The 24,263-nt window shown below is 57.4% G+C and overlaps 1 protein-coding gene across 1 annotated transcript in view; it reads right to left on the minus strand.

The window, feature by feature from the left end:
- Frmd4b (FERM domain containing 4B) overlaps nt 1–17,485 on the minus strand; it is a 248,651-nt gene extending 231,166 nt beyond the window's left edge. The window contains exon 1 of the mRNA XM_047534882.1: nt 17,089–17,485. The gene's annotated coding sequence lies outside the window, so the exon portion shown is untranslated. The remainder of the gene's footprint in view (nt 1–17,088) is intronic.
- Between the last annotated feature and the right edge of the window lie 6,778 nt (nt 17,486–24,263).

The following is a 24,263-nucleotide window of genomic DNA, read 5'->3' on the forward strand; positions in this document are numbered from 1 at the left end:
GCAGGACCACACTTGGCGGGGCCATCTGGGGGCCCAGGCTCCCCCAGGACCCTCTAGGCCAAGCACCTCCCGACCACCCACGTTCCCACCGGAAATCGACCCCGGTGGGAAGAAGGAGCATTTCACACAGGCCTGTCCCGGTGCCCAGTTTCCCGGCCTCCCCTGCCCCAGGCTGGAGACGATCCAGTGCATCCTCCTCGCTCACTTCAAAGCAGTGAGCTTGGGAGAATCAGCTAAGTTTTTATAGTTGGCCAATAAATCTGACCTTTTTCCTGCGGACCAATAAAGCCTTTTAAGTACATGTGGGGTCATTTATAAATAGAACACTTTATTAAACTCATAAAGACACATCAGAGCAAACACCATCTTTCCAAGTGCAATTAATGAATTCTTGGGCCTCAGATTTGCTTGCGATCAGCTATTTGCAGAACCTGACCAGGCCACAAGACCTGTTCCGTTACATTTCATCTAGTAGGCATTTTCTTAGTTTTGAAGTCTGCTTTCTTCCTGGCGCACATCCTGTTCCAAACCCAGTAGAAAAAGAATTTTTTAAATAAATAAAAATCTTTTCAAATTTAAAAAGAATTTAAAATTAATTTAAAAAAACCCATCCAGGTGGCCTTTGTTTAAAAAACATGCCGTGCCCTGGGGATACCACGCATAGCATGGTACATGCCCTCCACGCTTGGGGCACAGAGGAGGAGCAGGAAGAGGAACTTAGGGCCTACGTGGCCAGTCGGTCCATGTGGACAGGGATGGACGGAGGAGGACACAGCCTTTGTAACCCAGTCACCTCACCTCTGAACATGCTCACAAACACAGGAGCTTCTAGGGACACTTCACATCCACACCACAGCAGCACCTGACCTGTGTGGCCGTCACTCGGTGGTGACAGACGGAGGCCCTCCCTGGTGAAGAGCACCCGGCGAGCCCGGGAACGTGAGGGTGGATGAGATGGGGCTGGTCCTCAGGCCACTGTCCTCCATGCCTGGTTTTCCTTTTCCCTGGAACCTCTTCCAGGGGGCTTGTGGGTCTTGGAAGGCACTCTAGAACCCAGTGGAGGCCGGAGGAGGAGGCCCGTGTGCTGGGGAGGGTGGAGGGGCACCCTTGCTCCCCCTGGCCACCCCTCCAGGCCTCAGGACCCTGTTGGATCTCTGGCTGCTGGAGAGCTGGGGTCTGGAAGGTCCCCAGAGGCCCCTGGGCTGGAGGCTGAGAGGTGGGGGACCTGTAGGAGGCGAGGCCTGGGAGGTTCTGGGCCACTGGGTGCCCTGGAAGACAACGCCACCCGCCCACCCTGCCCACCCTGCCCAGGCCGTGAGCAGCCCTGCTCACCACGCCTGAACCCTGGAGCGCAGCCTCCAAAGGCCCAGACGACGGGGCCTTCCGCCCAGCAGGGGCGCGCCCGCTCCAGGGGCCTGAGGCAGGTCCTGGCTCTCTGCAGACCCCCACTGGGCCTCTGGGAGGCTCTCCGCCAGCCTCTCCCCTTGTCTGCGGCGCTCTCAGAGGCTCTCCTCTGAGCGCGCGCCCTGTTTCACAGCAGCCGAAGCCCAGCGACAGGTCCCTGGCTCCCAGCCGGCAGTGACCCGGGCGCCCTGCGTGGAGTGTGAACCAGAGGCCGCCTCCGCTCCCCCTGCGGCTCGAGGACTTCCCCCGTGGGTGAACCAGAACGCTCCCCGCCGGCCCACCAGCCACCCTCCACGTACGCTGGCCTTGCCCTCTCCTCGGCTCATGGGTCCCCGCTGCCCCTGTCCACTCCTAACACCTGTCAAGCTTGACGCTGCCGCCCGGCCTCTGCACCAGCCTTGCCGCTGCCTGGGACGGTCACATCCCGACGTCCGCGCACTGCTCAGCGCCAGCCTCCCCACCGTCTCTCCAAGAGCTTCCTTCAGAGCCACTCCGTGTGCACTCACTTCCTGTCCATCGCACGTCCAGTTCATGGCCCTGTGGTCCCTCATAGCCCTGGGCATGGCTCACACTCAGCAGGTGTTCGTCAGTGACCACATCCAAGAGCAGGGCTCTAGCGAGATGAGAGGGGCGCACCTCACTTTCTCAGCCTCCTCCAGCCTAGAGGCCAGCTTAGATTCCCTGGACACCGTGCAGCCTGCCAGGGCTCCAGAGGGCAGGCTGGAATTCAGTGGCCGCTGACAGCACTAAGAGGTGGTGCCCTTGACAGGTGATCAGGCGCCTGAGGGTTAATGCTGATCAGTGGGGGTGGGTGGGTTCTCCCAGGAGGGGTTAGAGAAAAGGCAGAGTCCAGCCTGACTGCTGGCCTGCCCCCGCCATGAGGGGCCCCCACATCCAGGCACCACCTTCTTAGACTCCCGGCCTCCAGAACCACCCTCCAAACACTCCTCCATTGCTTGTAAGCTAGTCAGTCGGGGTCTTCTGTTACAGCAGCAGAACGCAGGCGAAGACAAGGCCCCAGGTCAAAGGCTGGCACTTCAGTCACCCGCCTAGAATTTGAGCAGGCAGGCTGACCTCCAGACACCAGCTGCCGCGCCCCGTGGGTCAGCACAGCTAGTCAGCTTCAGCGAGGGGCAGCCTTGCAGGAAGGCATGACCTAGGGGTCCCGGGCTTCCTCCTCCTAGTGAGTCGCCAAGGTTCAGGACAACCGGGCACCGGGTCACCCGGCAGGCAGACGAGGACAGGCAAAGTCGGGAGGGCGGTGGAGGCGGTTTTCAGGGACCAGGAATAAGAACCGCAGCGACACTTCCGCCACACAGCGGCCTCCCCACCAGCACTCCAGCAAGAACGCCTGCCGCGGGAGCCAGCCGCGTGGGACCCAGTGTGAGGCCCCCATCCGCCTTCAGACGACATTGTCCGTCTCCACACGTGTCCTTACGCGCTTCCAAGCCGAGGCACCCCGGGTGTGTGCCACTGCACACTCGAGAAGGGGCAGAAGCGTCCCGTCCCCCATCTCAGCCCTCCCGGTGACAGAACTGACCGAAGCCAGCCCGCAGGACCGCAGCGCAGAGCGAAGAAGGATGGCCCGGAGCCGAGCCACAGCTCGGTCTTCAGCCCGCGGTCAAGCTACCGTTCAACGGGAGGAGCAGGAGGGCAAAGCTGGGGGCTCCGTGGGTTATCTGGCTGAGGCCTCCTGTAAGGGTCCCTCCTGAGGACCCACCCCAGGAAGCCCTCCACAGACTCAGAAAAGCAAAGTACAAGAAGCACCACTGCATTTGGAAAAAATTCCTGACTAAAATGAAATTGAAAACCCAAGAACGGTCAAGCACTAGAATGTGCCGTCCCGTGCATAATGGCCGGGGGGTGGCGTCCCGTGATGATTCTACTGGGCAGCTGTACACTAGGCACTGTCAAGGAGAAATTAGTCCCCAGGAGAGGATGACAGGAGCTGGGTGGTCCTTTAGCGCAGGGCTCCGGGCCTTGAAGGCTATCAGGAGGCTCAGAGTAAGGAGAGGCTAAGACCATTCACGGGCACAAAGCCACAATGGTGTGTGTGTGTGTGTGTGTGTGTGTGTGTGTGTGTATGTGTGCACACGTGCAGTGGGGAGCTTAGCACAGCAGTCAGGTATCCACTGGAGGCACTGGACCCTCTCCTCTACGCTGCTACCCTGATCCCACAGGGCTGCCGTCAAAGCCCAAAACAGCTGCTGAAGCTCAGAGATCATCTCTGTGTTCCACAGCAGGAGGAAGATGGAAAGGTGAGAGCACATGCCTCCCACCTGAGTCAGCTCCCAGCTCTGTGTGGAAGTCCCACGAAATCCTCCTGCTGACCCCTGGCTGGCCAGAGCTCAGTCACAGAGCCAAGTAGAAGCAGCCTCAGGGCGTGGGAAACCAGCCTTCAGTGGAGCGCACTGGAGTCCTACTACTCAGAAGGGGGACACGGGCATCAGGCAAGTACTTGGCCAGGGACGCTAAAGCTGAGGTACTTGGCATGGTGACAGGGCCACACCCACCCGGGACAGCTGGGACACAAAGCCCACCTCGGCACCTGCAGGGCACGGGGAGCAGCACACTCCTCACGGGAGCTGGCGAGGGGACGCTGGGCACGATGTCTGCCGCACCCCCAGGCGGCACGGACAGGCACTCTGCTCCTCTGGGGGCCCTGGAGACGGGCAGAGGGAAGCGGGCCGCCCCAGGCTGCCGCGGGCACAGAGCGTGGAAATTACAGGCTGCAGGAACAGTGACCATCAGGGCTGGAAGGAGCACAAGGAAAACAGGAGCCCGCGCTGACCGTGCTGCCCAGCTGCGTCTGCCCAGCTCCCGGCGGGGGGCGGGGGTCGCGCTCTTTTCCAGGACCCCTTTCCTTGGAGAGCACAGGTGGGCAGGCTTTGGGCCTCTGTGCCAAGATACCCACCCGGCTCTGCCCTCAGGGCCCACATCCCCAGTGGGCAGGTGTCCTGAGGGCCCCCAGATGACGGGGCCACTGCCAAAAGCAGCCCAGCAAGCGGCCCGCGCAGGGCCTGGGCACCCCTGCACCACCCAGTTCACGGTCAGCACAGGCAGACCACGCAGGGGGCCCGGGCACCTCTGCACCGCCCAGTTCACGGTCAGCACAGGCAGACCACGCAGTGCAGCCTGGATGGTCCCTGGCTGTTGTCTCTGCTCTTAAAACCACACTGTAGGTTCCCCAGCACCGCAGGACGCACTGGCCGACCCCCAGTGGCCAGCACCTGCCCTACTTGCCGAGGGCTTTCCTGGGCTGCCAGAGTCCACGTTGCCAGGTCCACCTCCCAGAACCAGCCCTGAGCTACGGCTCAGCAGGTGGCCTACAAACGCCCCAGCTCCCTCGCCCGACAGATGGCAGAATCCTGAGCACACGCAGTGCCGGGCCCAGAGCAGCCAGCGGGATGAGCTCCCAGCAGCCCACTGGGGCCTGCACTGACCACGGTTTTGGGAGGCCAGCTCTGTTCCTTGCTCCACTTCCTGACTTTGCTAGGGGTGTTTCCGGCAGTTTCCAAGTAAACTCCTGAAGTCTCTCCCAGGATCCTCTTCTGACTGAACCCACCTAAGCCAGTTGTGAGGTCAGGCACGACCTGCCTGTGGGGCAGCCGGGCAGCCGGCACAGCGAAAAACAGGCTGGCTCTGGAGCCAGCTTGGATCTGGCTTCATGGCTACGGAAGACATTCAGACCCGGTCGGTGCCTGGATCTTCTCATCCGTAAATCAAGTCCATCCTGCCCACCTTGCAGACTGGACAGCCGAGGCTGAAACAACCCCGCGAGGCCCCAGCGCATTCCTGGAATGTGACAGCTCTCAGGAGCACCTTCCTTCCCACCCTGTCCACTGCACAACCAGGAAACTGAGGCTCTGGAAGGCTTCCGGACATGCAAAGGTGACCAAGGTGGCTAAGGGGCAGCCCTGGACATGTGGAGGTGACCAAGGTGGCTAAGGGGCAGACCCTGGACGTGTGGAGGTGACCAAGGTGGCTAAGGGGCAGACCCTGGACGTGTGGAGGTGACCAAGGTGGCTAAGGGGCAGACCCTGGACGTGTGGAGGTGACCAAGGTGGCTAAGGGGCAGACCCTGGACGTGCGGAGGTGACCAAGGTGGCTAAGGGGCAGACCCTGGACGTGCGGAGGTGACCAAGGTGGCTAAGGGGCAGACCCTAGACATGCGGAGGTGACCAAGGTGGCTAAGGGGCAGACCCTGGACGTGTGGAGGTGACCAAGGTGGCTAAGGGGCAGACCCTGGACGTGTGGAGGTGACCAAGGTGGCTAAGGGGCAGACCCTGGACGTGTGGAGGTGACCAAGGTGGCTAAGGGGCAGACCCTAGACATGCGGAGGTGACCAAGGTGGCTAAGGGGCAGCCCTGGACATGCGGAGGTGACCAAGGTGGCTCATGGGCTGGCACAGGCCTGGCTTCTCCTTCAGAGCCCCACCTCCTGGCCCCTGGCCCCGGTGCTGGCTCCGGCTCTCGCGCCCTCATCCGGCCGTGACGCATTGTTCATTTGGGGCACAGATTCTCACAGGCTCATCTCCCATCAGCACCCAGTGTCACCAGACAGAAGCTGCCTCAGCAAAAGGATGGCAGGCGACCCGGCTGACCCTCCAACACAGGGGCCAGCCCTCCCCTTGCTCCCCCCGGGGTGGTGTGCAAGCCTGCCCTGCCTGCTGCCCCTCCCTGAGTGGACGCAGGCTGTGAGCCGGACGAGGACCGGTGTTTCCAGGCCCACCCCTCGAGGGACAGTGTGTGTGCCCACAGGCAGGTCCACAAGGCAGTAGGGACAGTGCAGAGGAAGAGCCAAGGCCAGCCCATGAACCTGGGGCTTGGCAGTTAGGCGTCTGGAAAGAGATGCTCCCCTGCAGCATCTGTGCAGGAGAGGGAGAGGGAGGGGGAGGGGGAGGGGGAGGGGGAGGGGGAGGGAGAGAGGGGGAGGGAGGGGGAGAGAGGGAGCGCACGCACCAGCCAGCCTAATCATTCAAGGGGTGGACGTAGGTCCTGTGTGTGACCTGACCTGCAGTGGGGTGACCACCTTGTCCTGGTGTAGTACTAGGAATGCCTCTTCCCAGGAATCTGCTTGCCCAGGGCTGATTGGGATGGTTGATCACCCCGTCAGAAAACATGTGATTCTCAACCTGCTCTTTAAAACACAAACCTCCTTCTCAGGCAGAATAAGGCACTCACCCATCACCATAGGGGGACCTGACTGCTTCCCACAGCCTCCTCTAAAGGGACCCCACTTCAGGAAGCCACAGGATGTCCCACGGAAAGGGTCAGAACTCGCACCAGAGGGTGAGCTTCCAGTAGCGGGGCTGGGGGCGCAGCTCTAGGGTGTGGCACGCGGGAGGCCCGGGTGTGAGGACCCAGCACAGCCACACCGGGTGAGTGCAAGTCATGACTGGTCTGTTCTTTACCTACACAGGAAATAGCCTCCACTCTTCTGGAAACCCACGGCCCTCTCCTCCAACCACTCTCCTCTTTTGACAGACAGGGGATGGATAAATAAGTCTCTTCCCAAGAAAAAACCAAGCAAGATAAAAATCAAAACTAAACGAAAACAAGGGCCGTTGGCTCGGCCTCAGTGGTGGGCACCACGATTCCCTGGTCCAGGCCTCTGTAGAGGTCCACCCTGGGCAAGGATGGACATGAGAGGCTGATCTCAGAGGTCATCTGCCCTGGAGAGCGGGGCATTAGATGAGGAGGAAGGACTCTGAAAAGTGTGCTAAGTCCACCGTCTCTGCCGGGTGACCGAAGGCGAGCCCACGGAAAACTCCGGGGCCAGAGGGCTGGGTGTCTGCATGCCCAGCGCCCTTGTCACCTGGGGTGTCAATCCCAGCACTTCCGCAGCCTGAGTCCTCAGACAGGCCCTGGAGGAGCCGGCAGTGGGAAGTCACGCAGGCGGCAGCACCACAGGAGCAAGGATGAGGCTGGGGTTCCAGCAGCACCCACAGCATCCGCCCCGTGGCCAGCAACAGAACCACAGGCTGCCACCCTTAGATCCTCATTGCTGCCCCAGGGCTTTGGAATTGCTCAAAGAAACCAGGGTCCAGAATTGGCAGACTCCTGATCCGTTCAGACATTTTGAACAGTCTAGAGGCCAGTCAAGGCTGTCTGTCGGCAGAATTCAGACTGCGAGCAGGCAGGGTGCACCCAGCTAGCTTAACCTCCTTCTGTAGGTGGGGAGGCCAAGGGGCAGAGGACAGTGACTTCCCCGGGGGGCACCCTGCAAGAGGGCTGGGACCACAAGGCCACGGGACTCCCTGGCCCACCACTCGCCCTCCCCAGCTAAGCTCTCTCCTCCACTGGGCACCCTAACGGGCAGGAGCCTTGTGGGGGGCCTGCTTCGCTCATGGCAGAAGTCCTTCTGTCCATCACAACACTTATTTTCATGGTGCTGCGGTGGGACCCAGTCCCCCACGTGTTAAGCACATGGTCCACCACTAAGCCACACCCTGGCCCCGTAAGATTTCACCTCACTTGAAACTGGATTCAGTACTACACTTAACAAAAAGTTACACAGCACTTATTTTATCCTGAGCATCCTCGGTGGACTTCTTTCCAAATTGGGGCTGACCTCTCAGATCTGCTGCTTTATTGGCTAAGTCCCTGTCCTATTCTAAGTCCTTGTCGTCATCCGAGCAGGTTCCCCACGCAAGAAACTGCCGCAAGAAGCAACTCCTCGTCCGTTACGGTTTCACGCCCTGGGCTCCAGTGCTGACTGCAGTCCTCCTGTGTCCACCTCTGCGGGGACTTCCCGCACCCATGCCTGGAACCTCGAAGTCACCCAGCAGGGGTGGACCCAGTTCTTCCAAGCTCTCCCCTAAGCTCTCAGTTGTGACCTGCTCCTGCGAATCACAAAGGTTCCGGGCGGCTCCGGAGTGGTGAATCCTCAACTCTGCCAAGGTCCCCAGGGGAATCACTATCGATGACGACGACACCGTAGGACACGGACTTCTTAAATAACATGACCCGAGAGTTGAAATCACTCCTGTTCCACGGCGGCAGGACTGTCGGCAGACGTGCAGACACCCTTAACGTCACTGTGTCCGGCAGAGCTGGTGCGCGGGCGGCCAGGTGGGCGCTCAGCAAGCAGCAGCAGGTTTAAAGACTCTCTGAGCAACAGGTGTCCAGCCTGGGCTTCAGATCTGCAGGGAACCGTGTGCTCCATCCCTGGAGCGCAGCAGGCTAGGTTCCGTAGACTTCCAGGGGGCCCTGGGATTTCTCAAATGGCAAAGGAGCACTGGCTTCGACGTCAAGTCACCGGCCACCCTGGCCCCTGAGGAGGGAGCCAGCCCGACCTCTGAAGCCAGGGAGGGGCTCCTCTCATGGAGCGTCCTGGACAGAGCCTGCCTCCAGGGCCAGACTGCCTCCTGCGCATGGCACCTCTGGATCTCCCGGGCTCCCTCTGTCACCTCCCTGGCTGGATCTCCTGGGCCCTGCAGCAGCGAGTCCTGCAGCACCTGCTGCTTCACCTGCACTGTGTCCTAAGACGCTTCCTTCCGGCTTCCCAGAGCCAACCTCTGCTGGCTGGGGACGGCTCCTCTGCAGCTCCTCACAGAACTGGAGGAACCAGGCCCAGCTCGGCTGAGGCTGTGGCTGGGGAACGTCGTGGTGGCCTGACTTCTGTGCACTCTCCACTTTCCACGCCAGCAACAAGCCTGTTCTCCTCCTACCACCTGTGTGTTCATGGGGCAGTGCCCCTCCTCCAGAAACCTTCCCTGGGGCTGGGAGGTAGCTCAGTGGTAGAGTGCTCGCCTTGCAAGCACAAGGCCCTGGGTTCCACTCCCAGCACCGCAAAAAAAAAAAACCTCCAGAAACCTTCCCTTGAGTCTCCAACCTGGTTACCTGGGTGCAGAGGACCGAGGTCCGGCTTTCTTGACTTCCCACATGCCTTCCTCTCTAAAGTACTTCACTTCTAGCTTAGGATTTAAAGTGAGAGAACACCGTAGAGGCCACTGTGAGGTTATTAATCAGCCCAATGGACAGGTCCTTGTGTCTCAGGGAACAGGGAGGCCCAAGGAGAGGGAGAGAGACCGGGTGGTGGTTGGCCGAGTGGCCAGACAAGCATGGCTTAAGTTCACCACATGACGTGGGCATGGACTGTGCCACCAGGAAGCAATGAAAATAGACATGCAAGACCACAGGTCACCAGAGGAGGTACAAGGGTAATGAGGAAGTGAGAACCACCGTGGGAGCTACCAAACCAAGGCAGAGAGGCCCAGTGGGAACGTGCACAGGGCGTCCACAGCCCTTCCGCTGGTTAAACCTGCAGCATCTGCAGGCGTCCAAGGGACAATGACAGTAATTGGAGGCCGGCCTCCCAGCACGGTCACTGCTGCACATCAGAGCTTCGGAGGCTGGGGAGCCCGGACGGCCACCTGCCGCCAGCCTCGACCCTCCCACCTCTGAGCAGTCCGCCTGGGGACTGCCAGCCGCTCCCAGGGCTCTGTGCGAGGCAGGGCTGAATTCAGTGATGAGGCACAGGAGTCACCTCACCCAGGCAAGCCAGCGGTCGAAGACCGAGGAACAGCAGGTGGCATTACCGTGACAAGCCACATACAAGGAAAAGGCAGCCACCTCCACACACTCCAAGAAGAAAGAGACGCGCGCCCAGCTTCCCGTCAGGCGGAGTTGGTAAGGAACAAAAGGTGTGGGTACAGGAGGCGCCCGATCTCCCGGGAACCTCAGCGAGGGGAGCGGGTGGCCCGGCCCTGAGCCTATGGCAGAAGGAATGCCCCCAAAGCAGCCGCAGCCCTGCCTGCTGTCACTGTGCGGTGACAACACCCGCTGCGTGGCGGGAAGGCTCACCCACACCGTCGGCTTAAACGGCCTCCGCTGGTACGGTTTCACGGCTTTCCTGAGGGGTTTCAGTCCACCCTTCCAAACACCGTCCAGTTCCACCAGCAAGTCCACTCCTGACTAGTCCCGCCAGGAGCCTGGCTTGCTCCTCCTGTTTGCGGGGACCCTCTGGCCAGCAGTGACCTGCACCACACTCCTGAGGCAGTTAGACACAGCTCGGCTGCCTGTTCCTCCTGGGATACAAACGGAACTGAGCACAGCTGGAGCGAAGGTCCGCGAGATGTCCTCAATTTAAGCCTTGCAGCCCCAATGGCATCGGGTTCTGATTCCAGCCTCGGCACATGGTTTCCATTAGTTTATCGGAATCTTGCTTTTCAGTTTGCACGCTGGACTGGATGCAATTAGTTCATCTGCGATGGCCTCAAATGCCCTTATCTTTTCCAAGTTATCAGAGAAACCACACTCTGCTGCTCGCAGCGTTGTCTACATGCTGGAAGATTATTTGATACAACATGTTACACCAAATACCATTTTTATGGCACAGCCAATAATTTTACGGAAACTTTCCACCTCCACACTACTGTTGAGAAAGCCCTTTCGAGTACGTTTTATCTGGGATTTTTAGAAAACCATTCCAGTGGGAAAGTGCAGGGTGCACGGCAGTGTTGATGTGTAACCAGATCCAGAGGTGGAGGACCTCGTGCCGCCACCCGTGGACGCGTCAAGAGACTAGCTGCCGCGCCTCTCATCAGTCTGCTGCCGCGGTGTGCTGGAGCTCAGCCTTGCTGGCTCTCTCCATCGGGGCCAGTGCCAGTCCTCCCCCAGCCTCTGCTCCATCTGCAGAACCTGCTCCCGTTTAAACCCTGGCGAAGCGGGGCCAGAGCTGCAGGCGTGGAGCTCAGATCACAAGGGCCCTTCTGCTCCTGTCATTTGTAATGGCCGACTTGATGGGATGGGCTCGGTCAGGTGTGGACAGGAAACCATCCACAGCAGTGTCCCGGGTGGGTCCCCTTTGGAAAGGAGATGGGCCAGAAGCCTCTCCAGTGAGGAGAGGGGCCGAGCTGAAGCTGTGACTCTGGAGGGCCTGGGTGGACCCTGGCCTGCCACTGACCAGTCGTGTGTTACTAGCAGGTCCCCAAGTCGGCCGAGCCCGGGCTCCGCCTGGCACGCTGTGGGAAGTGATGGCAGTGCACAGCTCTCACAGGCTCCGGGCAGCGCTGGCACCGGGCGGACGGCTCCATCTCTGAGGAGGGTTATTCTGGTCGTGGTCCCACCCCGAGTCTCTGGGGGTGGGGCAGATGGCTGCTGAATCTCACTGGACAGTCGAAGGCCTGTGTCTTGCTTTCCTGAGTCTTCGCTGCGTCTTCGTCCTTCCTCCCTCCTGCTCAACCTGCCTGGAACTCCCCCTTTGTGCTACAGACCTGCAGGTCCCAGTCAGATCCCAGGCCACTGGTCCCTCCTCCTGCTGCGTGGTGGCCAGGCGGAAGGCTCTGCCTGCCATCTGGAGTGGGCACTGGATGGGCCCACGCCCACCCCCTCTCCAGCTCCACGAGGCTTCTGGGAGACAGACGGGCTTGGGCTTTTGCTTCCTGTGTCCTGCATGGCACCCGCACAGGCCCGAGAGCCCCGGGGTCCTCCGATCCCGAGGGTGCCCCAACCTGCCCTGTGGCCTCACCTGGAGCCAGTTAGGAAGGCTCCTCCTGCCCCGCTGAGCCGCCCGACCAGCATCCCGTGTCCAGGCCGCTGGTGGGCACGAGCCTCAGGAAGCCCTGCTTTCCTGCCCAGCCTCTCCGGGACCGCCGTCCCCACCCTCCCGCGTGGGCTGTCCATTTTCAGATCCACCTGCATAGGCTGCACTCATCGTGGACTTTAATACCTGACTGGCACTCTTTCTTAGCCTCGGACTGAGTGACGACATCGGTCGGTAAGGAGTCTGACAGGCAGAAAGGAACCTCACCCTTGATGAGATCTGAAGGTCTAGATGCAATTTTTTTTCCTGGTACACATCCAAATAAATAGCCGTTAAAGTGACGCGTTCCTCCATGTACCGTTGGAACTGCGGGTCCCCAGCACGCCGGCCACTTTAGTGCACACGGCTCTGGGCCTCCTGAGCCGGGTCAGGAGACCCCCAGGTGCCAGCCTGTGTTCCTGAAGGGCTCCCACCAGCCCCCACGGGGTCACACGTTTGTCCTCAAAACAGACGGTGGGGTCTGTCCCTGCACTGCCCCTCGGCCACCCGCCCAGTCACATTCCCCCCTGGCTGAGCTCACCGGGCTCCCTCCCAAGTCAAGCAAGGTGCTGCGAGAAATGAGCACCGAGGCAGAGGCCCAGCCCCTGGGGCGGACGTGGAGGCTCCGCTGTTCGCACAGAGTGTGAGGTTCCTACTTTGTCACTTGATCCTCACGGTGACATGGGAGGAGGCAATCTCATCGTCCCTCTCTCCATGGGGAAACTGAGGCAGGGTGAAGAGCACAGAGCACCCCTTAGTGAGCGAGTGTGGATTTGAAGCAGATCCTGTGGTGTTGGAAGGTCACTCGGGCTGGGCAGCCCACCCTGGTCCACGAAGCCTGCGTGCAGACCGGTCCTGCTCCAGCCACTGGAGGGGACAGGTTTCCTTGGCCGTGCGAGGAGGGGCGGTTTTACAGCCAGAAGCCTGGTCCCACTGGGCCGTGTACAGAGCGGGGAGCAGAGCCTAGTGAGAGGCAGTTAGGCCACTGGGGGCACCTCCCTGGGAAGGAACTGATGCTGCTCCTGAGGACCAGTCAGATCCTGTGAAAAGGCGTTGTTTTAAAAAGGGTGAGACTGGACCCTGCCCCTTTCTCTGGCTTCCTGCCTGGACAGCTGGTCCCTCCCTCTCGAGCACACTCCCACCACGATGCCACGAGATTCCACCACAGCCAGGGGAAGCCCACACCTGCTCCTGGACCTCCAGAACTTCAAGCTAAATAAACTTCTTTTCTTTACACAGTACCCAGCCTTGGGTATTTTGTTAAAGCAACAGAAAATAGAGTAATACAGGGGTAAGAGTCCCCGCTCCTGGGGAGTGGGGCGCATTCCATCAAAGAGTAGTCTAGAAAAGGCAAGCGTCCATCACTGGTTCTGCTTTCTACTGAGTCTTCATGCCTGCAGGAGACACCAGCAGGCAGCAGGAGTTGGATCCTCCTGTTAGAGCAAGCGCGTCTGTGTTTTTCAAATGCTTTTGTTTACGTATAAAACATGTGCAATATAAATGAAACCTAAATGCACAACTCGGTAGTGACCGCTGAGTGACTACCCCTGCAGCCATCACTGTTGCCCCAGGAGGGCCTGAGTACGGCCCTCCCTGTCCATCAAACAGAGCCCACCTCTCAGGGGTGTGGGTCAGCACTGAGGACCTGGGGGCTGGGAACGCTCTGAGAGGCTGCCCTGGGCACAGTAGGAGGGTCAGCCCTGCCCTCTGCCCACTAGGTTCTAGGAGCACTGCTCCTGGGCAAACAACCATCTCTCTGGACATTGAATAGTGTCCCTCATGGGCAAAATCACCCCTGGAGGAGGACCCGGGTGCTATCCTGACCACTCTGGTAGTCACTCTCCTGATCTTGAGACTTCTGCCACCTGAACATGTACCCCAAGCATTGTCATCTAAGTGTTCCTAGTGAAAGGAATTCCTTATCAGATAATTTAATCTAGTAAATAGAGCCCACGGGCATGGGCCCCTAAAATGGCCTTTACCAGTGAGGTGACCATGCGAGTGATCGTCCAAACAGGAGGCACAGCCGTGAGCCAAGACCCACCTGGGTAGGCCAACTCAGTCACCCTACTTCTAAAGAGCTCTGCTGAGTGACACATGATTGTCACACAAGTCACCTGTCCATCAAGTGACCGAGGACAAATAAAAGCAGCCCATTCAGCTGGGTGTCATGGCACTGCCCATAGTCCCAGCAACTCAGGAGGCTGAGGCAGGAGGATCGCGAGCTAAAGGCCAGCCTCAGTAGTTTAGCCAGGCACATCCTGCAGTAGCGTCTCACAAACTTCCTGACGGCAGCTCACTGTGACCCCAAATGTACACGACCCCCGCGTGGGGCTACCTCAGGGTCTCAGGAATGACAGGAGTCTTCACTCAGGTATAGCAACACCACCGCCTTTGGTCTCTCCGTATGTTCTCATGCTGGTCGTGACTCACTGAATGGATCGTGTGACCTTCATTCTGAAAGCACTGCTCTCTGAGATTAGGTTAGAAATTGATTTCACCAGGAAGGAGATACGGAACGACACGATAGTGTCAGTCAACCAGGTTACTGAGGAAGATGGGTTTCGTCCCAAGATTTACTTAGATAGTTTTTGTCAAGCACCCAACAACAGAAATAAACACTGTTTTACCACTTTTCTCTGACTTCCCAGGACTCAGATGAACCAGAGAAGGAGAAAAAAATCTTAGCAGATTAGAAATAAATTATAGTTACCAAAAAAGATATCCACCTTCTAAAACAAAATAAAAACCACATTGAGAGAGGGAGAGAGACAGACAGACACTGAGGTCCTGCTGATGAGCCGAGTTTCATTATCTACAGACTCAGACTGAAGCTAGTCATATCAGGAACCTCAGCCATAGCTGAGCAGGTAAGATGGAGCCTTTGTGATAAGGGCAGGTCTCTGGGGGCACATCTTGAGGGAGGGAGGGAGAGGGGGAAGGAGACAGAGACGGGTCGCTGGCCTTTGCTTTTGTGTGCAGGAGAAGCACGACGCTCTAGACAATGACCGCAGGCGGGACGGGGCCCTGGGCTGTCTCCTGTCCACCACGTCCCTCCGTTAGCCAAGACGTCCTTTTCGTCTGCTCAGAAGCATAGCACAGCCTTCGTTGAGTCTGCAGCATCTGACAGAGAACGGGGGCCTCAGGCTGGTGGAAACAGGCCGTGGCAGTAAATATCCGAGAAGCCCAGCTGTCTGCACACTCGGGAGCGGCTGTGAGGTTGACTGCCCCCACCATGCTCCAGCCAGCAGGGCCCAAGGACAACGGGTCTGCCTGTGGGAGGGGCCCATTAACTTTTCCTCCAGGAAGAGGGAAACGTATGGATTTCAAAGCAGAGACGTGTGAGCAGGCACTTGCTCGCCCAGGGCGGGCATCTTCAGTGAACTTTCCCAGCAACATCAAACACCGAACCTCACCATAACGAAACTGTCGGTAGATGTCTCCTTTTTCCACCTTCATATCGTACCAAATACACGCCACCTGCATTACTGAATTTAAGCAAAGTGTTCGATACACACAGCTTCACAAAGAAATCATAAACTCTTCCTCTGCAAACACGCCTTGGAATGGCCTGATTCTTTGCCTTCTTCCAGTAAATACGAGCACCATTCCAAAGGCGTATGTTGTGTGTGTGTTATTTTTCATGACAGATTTTCAGACACACAAAATAAAGGAACTGCAGGCTCATCAATACACCCCCGCCTATTTGTGACATTTAACTCAGAGTCGGAAGTATATAAAGTGCTGTCCCTGTGCTGGCCACTCTGACACATCATCTGATTCAGATTTATGAAAAACATGTGAAGTAGCTATTCTATTATCCTTTTCTTCACCGTGGCTCTCACTCATAACCCTTTCTGGGGCTCTGTCCTGGCTAAGAGCCTGGCATATGAAATTAGACCCACGCAAGCGGTAGATCCCTGGTGAGAGCTGGAGGAGTTACTTCGCGTCCCCTGGCTTGGTTACCCCTGGACTGTAACAATGCCCCAGAGCACCTCCTGGGTGCAGAGTGGGCTGGCCACCTTGTTTGCAGCCCACATGGCGGCCCGGCTCCAGGTTAAGTGAGGTGAAGCTGCTTGTCTTCCCCTCCAGACATCTGGTTTGGAAGCTCCCAGGACCCGTTTCCTGTAGCACAAGAAAGGGCATGCCCAGGGCTGCCCCATCATCTGGTACCCATCCTCGGAACTGGCTGGTAAGTTTCTGGGGCCAACACGAGCTAACCTGGAGGGCTCAACCAGCTCTGTCAGCACTCCCCGAAGGGCCACATTCCAGACAGAGCCGTCTGGGTACCAGCAAACAGAGCCTGTCAGTCCGCAAAGTTCAGAGCAGTTGGCTCTGGTGTGTTTACAAGTCCTAGCAGATCCCAGGAATGCTCAGGATAAGTATTACCCCACCCAGAAGCGCCCAGCCCAACCCTCTCACATCTGGGAGGAAGCGGACACACAAAGGAGAGTGGAAGAGAGACCTCCTCTTGTGGCTGATCCCGGGCCCAGGGAAGATTTAAGCCAAGAGCTCTCCTTTTGTGAGCAGAGCAGACTGGTCGGGAATGTCTTTCAGGGCACAGGACAGCCAGTGCTGAGGGAGAGTTTTCCTCCAGTCCAAACGCAAGGGCACGTCTCAAGATAGGAGCTAAGTACCATCTTTATTTTCCTCTCTCCGGATGGAAATGAGAAGTGAAATACTCTGGAGAATAGACAGGGAGCGGTCCGCACGCACACATGGAGAGGGTTGGCTCTGACACGCCTATTTTAAAAGGGCGACCAAACCAAGCCCTTAGCATCCTCTGCTAACGCAGGGTGTCTCCCCACTCCTTTCAGCGCCTTCTGAAACCATCGGGCGGGCGGGCGGATCTGGGGTTCATCAGCCATGCCCTCTGCCTCCCACGAACGCGCGGCACCGGAGGCACATGGTCCCAGGCGGCGCGTCTGCAAACCCACCAGCGCAACGCCTCCCACCCGCCCAACTTCCTGTCTCCCACCACCGAAGCGACCCGAGCGCAGAGCCAAGTGCCCCAGGGACCGAGCCCCGAGCCTGGGCGGGGCTTCCCGCCAGCTGGAGCGCCGCGACCCGCACTCCGCCGGGCTCTCGGAACCTGCGCTCTGCCCGGGGAGCTCTGGGCTCCCGCCATGGCCGCGTTCGGGGCGCTCGCCCGCCTACCTGCTCGGCCGCCCCCTCTCTCCGGCGCGCGGGGCTGTCGCTGCCACTTTATTGTCTGCGCTGCGCTCCGCGCGGGACCCGGGCGCCGGGCTCCGCGCCAGTCCTGCAACTGCGCCGCGCGCCGCGCCTGCCCCGGCGGCCGCCGTCCTCTTCCCCCGGCGGCCGTGCGCCCGGGCTCCTGCTCCGCGCTTGGGTCACGCAGCCCGACTCCCCGGCTGGCGGCGCGGCCAGCGCCCGCCGCATGCCCGGCCCGGACCGCGCTGGCCCGCGTCCTCGCTCTGACCCACGCTCGCAGCTGTGCCCGGTCAGCCCTCCGCGGTGCTTCCTCCTTCCGCCCTGCCTGCTCCTCTGGCTGTCAGCCGGGCTCCCCACTCTCCCCGGCTGCCCCCGCCGCCGCCTCTCCAGGGGCTGGGGCGGCCGCTGCCAATGAGACTGTGGCGATGCGCCTCCGGCCCAGTCATTGTATCGGGAGGGGAGGGGACGGGAGGAGAGGGGAGGGGACGGGAGGGAGGGGGAGGAGGGCGGAGGGAGGGGGCGCCCTGGGCCCCCGCCGCCCGGCTGCCGGCTGCGCTGGCCTTGCCCGACAGAGAAAGGCCCTGGGCCTGGGGCGCGTCGTCTGCCATCCAAGAGGAGGGGAGAGGGGGTCACCCGCTCGCGCCTCTCCGTCTCCGACTGCGGAAAGCTCTGGGGGGGACCGGAGGCCACCTCCGAGCACCCCAGGACCTTAGAATAAAGGAACCAGGCACCTGGGGCTGCGGAAGGCGCAGATGTACCCGGGGGCACCGTGAGTTTGGCCAAATGACTTGACCTGACAAACCTGGCGCTTCTGCTCTTCTGAAAAGAAAGTGTGTGGGGGGTGCGCTCCGTACCGGGCGCTTGCGCATTCTGGTTCAGGAGAGCAGAAGCAAGAAACTCCAGGCTCAGGTTAACTCAGAACAGCTGATAAACGACCCAGACATTACAGCTCCATCTGATGCCGAGTGAAGGGTCGCGAGTGGGAGCAGAAGGAAGTGGGGTCCTCCTCCAAGGTTTTCTCCGTTACCTCCAAATGAGACCCAGCGGCCTCTGACCGGCCGGGAGAAAGCGGTCCCAAAGGACTTCTCAGGAGGGTCCCTGTTTGGAGACCTCGATTCTCTACAATACGAGTTAATTTGCTTTTCAAAGTAAATCCATTTTTTAAATATAGTAATTATCTTGTGACTACACAATTATACAGCCGTGCATTCCGCTGACCTGTTTCATTCATGTGTCCAGTGTTGATACTCTAAAGAAACCAGTTTCTGTGCCCGAGTTTTACCCTTCCTGTTCCTCCTCTCCCCTCCTCCTCCTCCCTTCTCTTCCTCTCCTCCTCCTCTTTCCTCCTTCCCTCCTGCTCCTCCCTCCTCCTCCCCTCCTCCTCCCTCCTCTTCCTCTCCTCCTCCTCCTCTTTCCCCCTTCCCTCCTGCTCCTCCCTCCTCTTCCTCTCCTTCTCTTTCTCCTCCTCTTTCCTCCTTCCCTCCTGCTCCTCCCTCCTCTTCCTCTCCTCCTCCTCCTCTTTCCTCCTTCCCTCCTGCTCCTCCCTCCTCTTCCTCTCCTCCTCCTCCTCCTCTTTCCTCCTTCCCTCCTGCTCCTCCCTCCTCTTCCTCTCCTCCTCCTCCTCCTCTTTCCTCCTTCCCTCCTTCCTCTCCTCCCTTCCTCCTCCCTCCTCTTCCTCTCCTCCTCCTCCTCCTCCTCCTCCTCTTTCCCCCTTCCCTCCTGCTCCTCCCTCCTCTTCCTCTCCTCCTCCTCTTTCTCCTCCTCTTTCCTCCTCCTCCTCCTGCTCCTCCTCCTCCTCTCCTCCTCCTCCTCTTTCCTCCTTCCCTCCTGCTCCTCCCTCCTCTTCCTCTCCTCCTCCTCCTCCTCCTGGAGCAGATCTCCAGCCCACAGAAGCAAGGGAGCAGGGGCTGCCTGGACGTCCAGGCCCTGGTGTGAGCACCGCTGAAGGCGGAAGCGGGTGGAAAGCCAGGTGTGAAGTGGGACGGAGAGGTGGTGTGATGTGGTATCACAGGTGTCCTGGGAGGCTCAGTAAGGCTCCTGGCGTTGGACTCTTTGCTTTCAACTGAAGAGAATCTACTGGGTAAAGAGTAGGCATTTATTGCGTGGTAATTACGCCCGCTGAGCTAAGTCGGTCAACCTCCTGACACCCACTCTTTGCCTCTCCTAGAGAAGAGGGGTGGCCCGTAAGCCCCTCACTACACGGTCCACCAGTGGCTGTTTTGGCAGCTGGCATGGTAGTGATGGCTCATTCAATGTCAAGGAGCTCATGGATCCCTCTCTTGCTGAGGGAGAGCCTGAGGCTCAAGGAGGCTCGTTGACCCACCCCAGAGATGGAACTGGATACAATGCCTGTGTCTGAACTCCCTAACCTTTGCACCACACTGCCTATTTAACATCCCTAACTGCAGTGCCCCCAGGCAGGGAGCGGAACAGAGCAGGACTTGCTTGGCCTCACAAATGCACACAGTTCTGCTGGAGAGAAGATGAGCCCCCGGCAGGGCCACTAGGGAAGCACAGGAGGCTGTAGGGTGGAGGTGGGCAGCGGAATCGGATGGCACCGGCCGGTCATCTGACTAGTGTTGGGTGAAGATCTGGGGGAGAAACCAAACCTGGATGCAGCAGACGGCACGAAAAACACAAGGAAGGGACATCAGTAAGTGTGATGGGGGCAATTGGACCAGTCCAGGAGAATTTCTGTAAAATGTGGGCGATTTCACTGAATTTTGGTGGAGCAAGGAGGACTCTGGCTTAAAAATGGAGACTCCAGGGCTGCTCTATCTGGGTCGGAAGCCCCGGTTCCCTAATTACTCCAACTCTGGAGGCCTCGTGTGCTGCTTCTGCTAAACAGGGATAATAATAATAATGCGACCTCACAGGGTTGTTGTAAGGACGGAATTAGCTCCTACGTGGACATCGTCTGACAATAGTGTCTGGCCCATGGCGAGTTCTCAATAAACATTAACTGCAGTATTAAATGCAGGGGTGGCTTTCTTTCCAACCTCAATCTTTTGATGAAAAAATTTAATGAAATACCCCAAACAGCAAAATTAAAACCACAACCCCTAGTAGAGAATTATCAACTCTGACTCCATATTAGAGTTTTCAGGGTTTAAAAAAAAAACAAAAAAAACCCACTCAAACAATTACATTAGAATCTCTGAGCATGGGGCTTGGGAACCAGGATTTTATTTTATTTTTTTCTTTTGTGGTGCTGGGGATTTGAACCCAGGGCTTTATCCTTGCAAGGCAAGCACCCTACCGACAGCTATACCTCTAGCCCCTAGGATTTTATTTTTTTAACTCCATGGATAAAATTAATATACAGTCAAGACTGAGAATTGTGGAACATCGCTCTCCTTTGGAACCACCTGGAGCCCACCTTCGCTCTATGCTAGGCTCAACCGAGGAACCCCACCCAGAGGGGAAAAGAATGCTCGCTTCCTCTACTTTATCACCTAACTCTCGGCTGCTCAGTTTTCAAAAACACTGCAACAAATGAAATAAAGGAAAAGGGTCCTGCCCTTTAGAAACTCAAATTTTAGTAGATCTGAGACAAACACACAGGGACAAAATGACAGCCAGGAGCTTTAAGGGGGAATGATTCCACCCGGAAACACAGAATTTCCAGGTGAAAATCAGGCCTCCCTCGCCAACTGCTCTTTCCATAGCAGAATGTTTCTGATGCAAGGCGGTGCTAAAAATCCCCCGGACCCTGGTTCAAGCCCTTCACCTCCATTTCGCACAGTTAAAGGTGAGTGTTTGGGATGGTGACCCAAACCAGCTATTGTGTGCATATGAGCACGTATTATAAACATTTTATTTTCCCAGTTAACATAATTTCATGTATTTCTTTTTGTTTTGGTGTAACGGGGATTGAACTCAGGGGTACTCGATCACTGAGCCACACCCCCAGCCCTATTTCGTATTTTATTTAGAGACAGGGTCTCACTGAGTTGCTTAGTGCCTCACTTTTGCTGAGACTGGCTTTGAGCTCACGATCCTCCTGCCTCAGCCTCCCAACCTGCTGGGATTACAGGCGTGCAACACCGCGCCCAGCTGTATTTGTGCAAAAGGTAGATGTAAGATCACGGGGTGAGTTTGGCAATACAAAATAATACCTAAGGCAGGAAAGGAGCAGGGCCCACAATCACCCCTTCATCATGCGCACCACGGACTCTAAAAGGCACGTGCAAACACATCCCAGATCACCTGCCGTATCCATGCACTGTAATGCCTGTGCTCAGCCAGTTAGGCTTCTGTGATTTGTTTTGTTTTACGTAGTTTTAAAAGCAGGGTCACAGAGAGGCCACATGATTCCCACGGCACGAGGATCTCTTAATTTCAGCAAGTTGGTGATTCCCAAAGATCCCCACTGAGCACTCCAGGGTGGGATCCCGGCCTATTTGGTGGCTGAAGGCTCGCCAGTGGGCCGGTTTGCTGTTTCACAGGTGTGGCTGGAAGAAGGCACCGTTTTCCCCACTGCACGTGAGAAAGGCTGACCTCCCCAGGGAGGTGGGCGACTCACCCGCTGGCGTCACCTCTTAAGCAGCGGACGGCCTGATCCCAGTCTGTCTGCCTGGGGACGGAGGTCCTGCCGGCCCTGGCCACCCTGCCCCCGGCCTCAGGCTTGTCAGCCACTTCTGTTGCGAAGGCAGTGACTGTGGCAGACCTGGCTGATTTCTGAGGACTGGAGAGGGGCTTGAGCGGAAGTCACGTCATGATGGAAATCGCATCACAGTGGTGGCTGCCCATCGACGCGCTCAAGCGACTGGCTCGCTCTTGCAGATCCGTGGCACTGTGCATTTCCACACGAGCTGGAGACACACTCCACATCTTGGAGAGGCCCAGCCACTCTCGCTGACAAAAGGGTGACCTGTCACTTCACGGGGACACGGAGGTTTTGTCATCATGAAGCCCCATCTTTCCGCCTTACCCCGGGGACTTTTCACACCTTTTCACACACATTGAGATGAAATTGAAAACTCTGGGCTGGGGAGATAGCTCAGTTGGTAGAGAGCTTGCCTCGCAAGCACTGCAAACAAACAAACAAACAAAAAAAACTCCTTTCGCTAAACTAACTAAAGCGCCTATGTTTTACCACCGAATGTAGCATTAACGTATCAGGTTATTCTCTCCAATCAGTACGTCACGTGATGCTAACACCAAACAAGCCTGTAGTTTTCAGTGCACAAAGCATGATGTCCTGAGTTTAAAACAGGGTAAGAGAGTTTGCGTAGCAGCATTTAAACAAAGATGGGGCTTAGGTAAAATCCTAGGAACTAGTTGTTCAGTGGGTCAAAGGTCAAAGGTTGGCCATTCTGTAGAGGCCAAGCTGAGTCAAAGCTGTGCCGATGGTTAGCTATGCAGACGACCTATCGTGAGGCTGTTTGACTTGCTTCCGTGTTCGAAGCACTGAAACCAACTGGCCCTCACAAGAACGCACACACAACCGTCTTTCCAGGCGCATCACTAAGCCTTCCCTATGTGCTAAAGTGCTTTTTAATAAGGTCCTCTTGGCACTTAACAGGCTAAATCACCTTGGAGAGAGGCCAGTGCCGCCGTCCAGCCCCTTAGCGGGTGGCCTGAGCTCGGGTCCAGTGGAATCTTCAATCATCTTTCCCTCCAAAGGCCACGGCAGGCCCGGGGAAGTAGAAGGAGCGCTCTCTACCCTCCTGCACCTGTTGTCCAGGCACAAAGCCCCCAGCCTGTTAGAGGGAACCAAGTGGCAGTGACCTTGGGAAGGACACTTCTCACTGGAGAGGTGCAAACTAGCAGGTGTCTGGGCCTGTCCGGCGTGGCTCAGTGGCCGGGGGTTAAAACTTGGAGCGTTTAACTTAAATGTGGCTTTGCGTGCAGGTGTGCTTGAGTGGGCTTGGAGGGAATATTCAAAATCCAGGCTACGGCTGGATGTTATTCCATTAGTTCTAAGTTTTCGATTTTCTGTTTAATTGGCAAATAATAATTTCACACTTTCACTGGGCGCAGGGTGACTTTTGAGACACGTGCCCCGTGTAGCGATCACCAGGAACGTGGAAATCCTTCACCGGGAACCTGGATCCCTTCTTGGTGGGGAGGATGCTCCAATCCTCTCTTCGGGAGTGCAGAAAGGAGGTCTAATGGTGGCAGGAGGGCGTGTTTGTGGACAGAGGTGTGAATTCTCCCTCATGGGCCACCCTCTGATAGCCAGACCACCTTTCCACTTTCCATACCTGAGATGATTTCATCCAAAATTTACGATTTCCTTTAAGAATGAATGAAGCACGGAAGCAACAGGTCCGGCTCAGCGGTTTCCGTGAGCACCTGCTTCAGTTCAGGTGCCGGGTTGGCCTGCTGCAGCATCTTCTGCTCTTAGCTTGCAGATGTGATCAAACCTGAAGCATTTTGGAGAATTTGGGTACAAGGGTTACCAATTCTGATGCCTAGGCAAGAGCATCCATTGGTGCAGAGGATCAGGGGCATGAAAACAGGGGACGGTGGCATCGGAGGCAAATTGGAGAGTGTGCGCCTGCCCAGGGGCCCCCACTACTCAGTAACAACCCATTCTTGAGAATAGTTTTGCCAGGTTTGCTTTTCAAGAGAATCCAGACATCCAGGTTTTCATTAAAAGCTCTTGATTATTAAATGTTAGCAACTGATCTGAAACCATCTTAAAATACGTAGGCGAGGAAGAGCTTATCTGCAGGCCCGATGTCACTCGAGGTCCCCACTGTGTTACTGTGGATCCCTTCCAACCTCCTGCTTGTGCAGATCAGGAAACTGAGGCTCAGACAGTGAGGGTAACTTGCCTGGGTCCCCAATTGCAGTACAGGAAATGCAAGCTGGCTGCTGGCTCCTTGCCTGGGGCTTTTCCAAGCAGACATCTGCTTCTGTTTTCTTGCTCAGATTTAAATGATGCTCCTAATTGCATGATTTCAAGCGTTGTACATTGTTTAAAAAAATAATGACAATATTCACCAGCTTCGGAGCAAGTAATTTACAAAAAAGACTCTTCGGCCACAGGGTCACAAGATCTAGAGGGGTCCTAAGGGTTGCCAGGCTCTGTGCCTCGACTTCTGTTCACATACCAGAGAGCCACCGTCCTCCGTCTCTACACGTCCTCTCCACTTTCAAAGCTGGCCAAATTTAGAGAAAAGTGAAATTTTTAAGAGGAGCCGGGTTGA

This window comes from Sciurus carolinensis, chromosome 19 (genome assembly GCF_902686445.1).
Source record: "Sciurus carolinensis chromosome 19, mSciCar1.2, whole genome shotgun sequence".
In the NCBI taxonomy this organism is placed as follows: domain Eukaryota; kingdom Metazoa; phylum Chordata; class Mammalia; order Rodentia; family Sciuridae; genus Sciurus; species Sciurus carolinensis.